Source organism: Micromys minutus, assembly GCF_963924665.1.
Source record: "Micromys minutus genome assembly, chromosome: 10".
NCBI classification, from domain to species: Eukaryota; Metazoa; Chordata; class Mammalia; order Rodentia; family Muridae; genus Micromys; species Micromys minutus.
In genome coordinates, this window is record NC_137979.1 from 26,959,582 (window position 1) to 26,965,342 (window position 5,761).

Here is a 5,761-nt window from a genome sequence, read left to right on the forward strand (position 1 = left end):
GTGCTAGTTAAGGTCAAGGACCACTATGACAGAATAGCTTCTGGGCTGGAGGAAATATGGGAGACTCCCTTGTAAGCAGGTTTTCTCCTTCTCTGACCTTGTCTGGGGGATTCTAAACCCTCACACTCACTTCCACCTGAGGAATGTCATGTAGCCTCAATTAGTTTATGTTATAGGATCAATTTCCTTTCTCCTGACAGAACCTGTTCAGCCTGAGATTCCTAAAATGCTTCTCCATGTTAACGAGGTATGCCAAGTACCCTAATCCCCCAGTCAGTGACCTTGTCCCATCTTGAGAGTCCCTGCCCTCAGTCCCCAAAGCTTTATAAGCCTTCAATCACCCTAAGTAAACTCGATCTGCCCACTGTGATCATTCACCGTACATTCTCACAGGGCTTCTGACACCTACCTTCCCTGTCTCTGCTCCCTTTGCCCTTGTGGACGGAATCAGCTGACGATCCACAAGGGCAGGGAGGCCCCATATATCTCTCCAGCCCCTCAACTCTATCTTGCAGAGGGCGTGTTGGACCTACCAGAGTCAGAGTAAGCCAGGATCCCTGGAAATTCAACGCTTTCCTGGACCGGGTGGATAATTCACGGCTGTATCTTGGTGTCTCAATTGGGATCGCGGTGGGCGTGTTTTACAGCGCCATCTAGAGCTCTCTAGCAGGATTGCACTCTGGCTATGCAGAAGTGCTTGTCCGGATAGAGGCATTTTGTGACCTCTCATCTCTGGCCTTACTTATTCCCATTCTACAAATATTTCCTGGGGTTGCCTCCCAAGTTAACTCTTTGCACTCGACTTTTTGCCTCAAAGTTTGCTTTTGGGGGAACTCGAACCAACACAATGATCCTCATGGTTACTGATGCTGTCTGCCCTGGTGAATCTGTGCAGTGCGGGGTTAAGCTGGATGCTGGTTGTAGACATGTGACTCCAGGCTAAAGACAGAACAATGGAAGTCAGCAGCACAGAGGGAATGGTGTAAGCTTGCAAATGTGGGTGGGGACGCCTTCGGAAAACTGTGCTTGGGATGGTAGTCCACATCTGTAATCCCAGTCACATCTGGAATCTGTTGGGAGGCTGGTGCAGGAGAATTCCTGTGAGTTTGAAGTCTTCCTGGGTTATGTAGATAGTTTCATACGAGGTAATAAGGAGATAATGTCTTTAAAAAGAGAAGGAGGAGGAGACATATAGGGTGAGCCTTAAGAACTGAGGAAGCCCGGTGTTTGGTGGCTGAGAAGGAAGGGCTAACATCAATAGTGAATGGTCCAAGAACCAGCATGCAGTGCGGCCTTTCGGTCTCCTACAGTCCCATATGGCAAAGGCTTGCTCTCTGGAAACTCTGAGGTGGGACCCAGTTGCAGGCTCCCCCAAGAGGCTTGTGGGACCCCAGCTTCTTCCCTTTCTCCTTCACTTCCCAGCCATAAGGGCAGACATTTTCCTCTACCTCAGGCTTGCACCACGATGGGAAGGCTCACCACGGGCCCAGAGCAACGTGCTGATAGATTCTGGGCCAAACCTCTAAAACTGGTTTTGCTTTTTAGAGATGGGTGTTAGTCTGTGGTCTGGGCCAGCCTGGAACTTGTTCTGTAGCCCAGGCTAGCCTCAAACTTGTGGAAATCCTCTCATTTCAACTTCCCAAGCACTAGGATTGCGGGTGTAAGATTGACTATCCCGAGAGGCCAATTTTTCCTCTTTGTAGTGTAGCTTAGTTGAGCTGTTTATAGTAGAGGGAAGCTGACTAAAACACAAGATGTCCAAAAAGCCAAGCAAATGTAATATTTCAATAAAGAAGCTGTGGTGGCCCATGCCTGTAACCCCGGCATCTTCTGGGTCAAGACAGGAGGGTAGCAAGTTCATGGGCAGCCAGACTTTACGGCAAGGCTCTGATTCAAAACGAGTGTTTGAAAGTTGGAATAAATGGCAAATAGGAAGGAAGCGGGGGGACAGCAGCAGTGTCGAGTGTGCTGTGTAGTCGAGCATGACGAGGACAGAGGCAGACTGACAGGAGAGAGTCCCAGAATAGTGCTGCGGGGAGGCAGGCTGCAGAGACGGCTCAGGGGTTAGGAACACATACTGTTCTTCCAGAGGACCTGAGTTCAGTTCCCAGAACCCACATCTGCTCACAGATGACAGTCTTAGTTTGTTTTCTTTGGTTGTGATAAAACACGGTGACTAAAAACAGTTTGGGGAGGTGAGGGTTCACTTAACTTCCTGGGGACAGTCCATCACCAAGAGCATCCAGGACCACCTGCCCAGGTGTGGTACTGCCACAGAGCTGCGTCCTCCCACCTCCATCACTAATCTAGGCCAATCTGATGGAGGCGTTTTCTTAACAGAGAGTCCCTCTTCCCAGATGACTCTAACTTGTGTCAAGTTGACGAAACAAAACCTAAAAGGCACAGTGGACCTTATGAAGCTATTTTGGTACAGAGATGGCTTGGAAATCCCAAGGCCCAGACTAAGAAAGGAGCCAGGGACCGAATCCTAAGACCAGGTGAAAGATTGGTTAAAATACCTGCAAACTCTCTCACCGTGTCAGGACCGCTGCACCCGTGAGCTCACAATACCTGTGGTCATCTGCCCAGGATCTGCACAAGATGAATTCACTCGGGCTGGAGAGATGGCTCAGTGGTTAACAGCACTGACTGCTCTTCCAGAGGTCCTGAGTTCAATTCCCAGGAACCACAGGATGATGGCTCACATCCAGTGCCCTCTTCTGGTGTGACTGAAGATAGACATAGACAGTGTACTCACATGCATAAAATAAGTAAATAAATCTTTTTTAAAAAGATGAGTTTACTCAACAGTCCAGCATGGTGAGGACGGTACACAAGCGCACACACCCACTTAAAGAGCCGTTGACAGTTGATGGCTTCTGGGGGAGGGAGACTCAGATTTCCTTTAGGCTATCACCCCTGGCAGGTCAGCCATGTTCCAGTGGATGACACCAGACCCATGAGTGTATGGGCAGTAAAAATTGCATTTAGTGGATAACTGAGAAGGAGAAGGAAGAAGAAAAGAAGGAGAAGAAGAAAGAGGAGGAGGAGAAAAAGAATGGGCTTGCATGGAGGCACATGCCTGTACTTCTGGCACTTGGGAGGCAGAATGTCTGTAAGTTTGAGGTCAACCTGCCCTACAGAGTGAGTTCTAGGCCAGCCTGGTTTACACACTGAGTTCTAGACCAGCCTGGTCTACACACTGAGTTCTAGGCCAGCCTGGTCTACACACTGAGTTCTAGGTCAGCCTGGTCTACACACAATGTTCTAGGACAGCCACAAACTTGTGAGGAAGTGAGAAGGCAGAGAGTGAAGTTGGCAGAGGTGAGGTAGAGGAGCTGGGAGGTGAATATAGTCAAAGGGCATTGTATACATGTGTAGAATTCTCAAAAGAATTCACAAAAGCATTTTAGAAACACCTACAAAAGCCTCCCTTGCAAGTGATTTTCATGATTGTTCATAAAATGTATCCCCTCACTGGAGGTAACCTCCTTCATAGCCTCTGGCGGGCCCCACGCAACCTTCATGAACATCTGAAGAAAAGTGGCCAAGCTGTCTCCGGCCAGCCAAGCGTTCGGGCAAGAAGGAGCAGCTGGGAGGCAGGACAGAGCGGCCAGCCCTCCCTGTACACAGGCACTGGAGTGGGTTCAGGACATCTGCAAACCAACTCCAGTCACGGTGGCGGGCCAGCTGCACAAAGGACAACTGTCATCCGTGCTTCATCTTTTCTACGGCATCTACTCAGTGCGTGTGCGTGCACACAGGCCTGGGTGCCATGAAATGCATGCACACATGCGTGAATGCCACGGAATGCATGTGGAGGTCTGAGGATAACTTCTCAGTCTGTTTCCTTCGCCTACCATGCGGGCTCTGGGGATCAGACTCCAGTTGTCAGGCTTGGTGGTCAGTGCATGTACTGCTGAGCCACCCCCACTGGCTGTCACTTTTAAGGACAGTAGCAGGCAAGGGGCAGTGCGGGACTGCTGCACACACTAAGGAGCTTGTCAGGCTAACAGGAGGGTCCTTTGCAGAACAGGGCTTCCCTGAGTGCAGTGCAAGGGCATGACCAGTACTAATATCTGGCTGCCACTGAGCACCGTGCTCATGGATTAGATGTCATCCCAGCCGACTCTCAGTGGGTTAGAAGATGACAAGACAATGTGAAATGTGTACCAAGAACAAGGGGGTTACTAAAAAGAATCCAATTGGAATATCTGGACTATGTGAGATTAAGACTTAAGTATAGGTAGGTGCTGGAGAGACGGCTCGGTATCTAAGGGCACTGGCTGCTCTTTTTCCAGAGGATGGAGGGTCAATTCCCAGCACCAACAAGGTGATTTGCAACCTTCTGTAGCTCCAGTTCCAGGGGCCCTGACACCCTTTTCTGGCTTTCATGGACACCAGCCATGCACAGAAATATATAAAGGTAAGTTACTCATATGCATGAACGTAACAAAATAAAAATAGTATTTACAAAGCTACATTACAAAGACAGCATGATATTGGTACAAATACAGGCAAATGCAACAGATATAACAGAAAGTCCAGAAATAGTGTGCACACATGCACGCACACACACACACACACGATTGGTTTTTCTAAAAACAAAGTTCTGAGTAAAGCTCTGCATGCTGTCTGTAATCACAGCACTTGGGAAGAATGGTTTTCAGTTAGAGCCAGCCTGGGCTACCTTGTCTCCAAAAAAAAAAAAAAAAAAAAACAGAACAAAACAAAAACAAAAACAAAACAAAAACAAAAAAAACAACTAAGTTTTGAAATCAGTTGATGAACAAGAAGAGCTTGTTTTTCATGGGAGTTTGGGAAAATTCATTTAATCTTTATCTAACTTTGTTTACAAATTAATTTGAGATGGGTTATGAACCTAATCTTAAGACTTGAGACCACAGGGATTCTAGAACAAAAACACAGCGCTCTTTCTTCATAGTGTATGCTAGCAAAGGCCCCTTGGACTGGCTACAAAAAGAAAATATTGATAAAATAGCTTCAGTAAAATATTTAGTTTCTGTTTGTCAAAAGACACTACTAGGAAAACAAGAATGGCCCAGAGAGAGGCTCGGTGGTTAAGAGCACCAGCTGCTCTTGCAGAGGTCCTGCATCTGATTCCCAGCATTCAGGTGGCAGCTAACAAAGATGTCTAACTCCTAGAGAGCTGACACTCTCTTCTGGACTTTTCAGGCACTAGGCCTGCACAGGTAAGCATACACTTTTGGAGAAAACACTCAGCCACACAAGATAAATAGAACCTTAAAATGATTTTAAGACAATAGGCTCATGAGCTATAGATTTGGATTCTTTACAGCCACAGAGGAATTGGTCTTAAACCCTGTGAAGAACCTTTATAGGGCTGAGGGTGTAGTAATAGTTCAGTCTGTAGAATGTTGTACAACCTGTCCAAGGTCCTGGCTTCAGTCCCCAGCCACATACACTGTACATATGACTATAATCCCAGAATAAGAGAGGTGAAGGCAGGTGTGGTGGTTTGGATAAAAATGGTCCCCAAAGGTTCATAGGGAGTGACACTTTTAGGGGGTGTGGCTTTGTTGGAGGAAGTATATCCCTGGAAGTGGGCTTCAGAGGTTTCAGAATCTAAAGCCACACTCAGTGTGTCTTTCACTTCCTGCAGCCTGCTGACTAGGATATAGAACTCTTGGCTCCTTCTCCAGCACCATGTCTGCCTGTGAGTGACCATGCTTCCTGTCAAGATGACAACAGACCCAACCTCTGAACTGTACATCAGCCC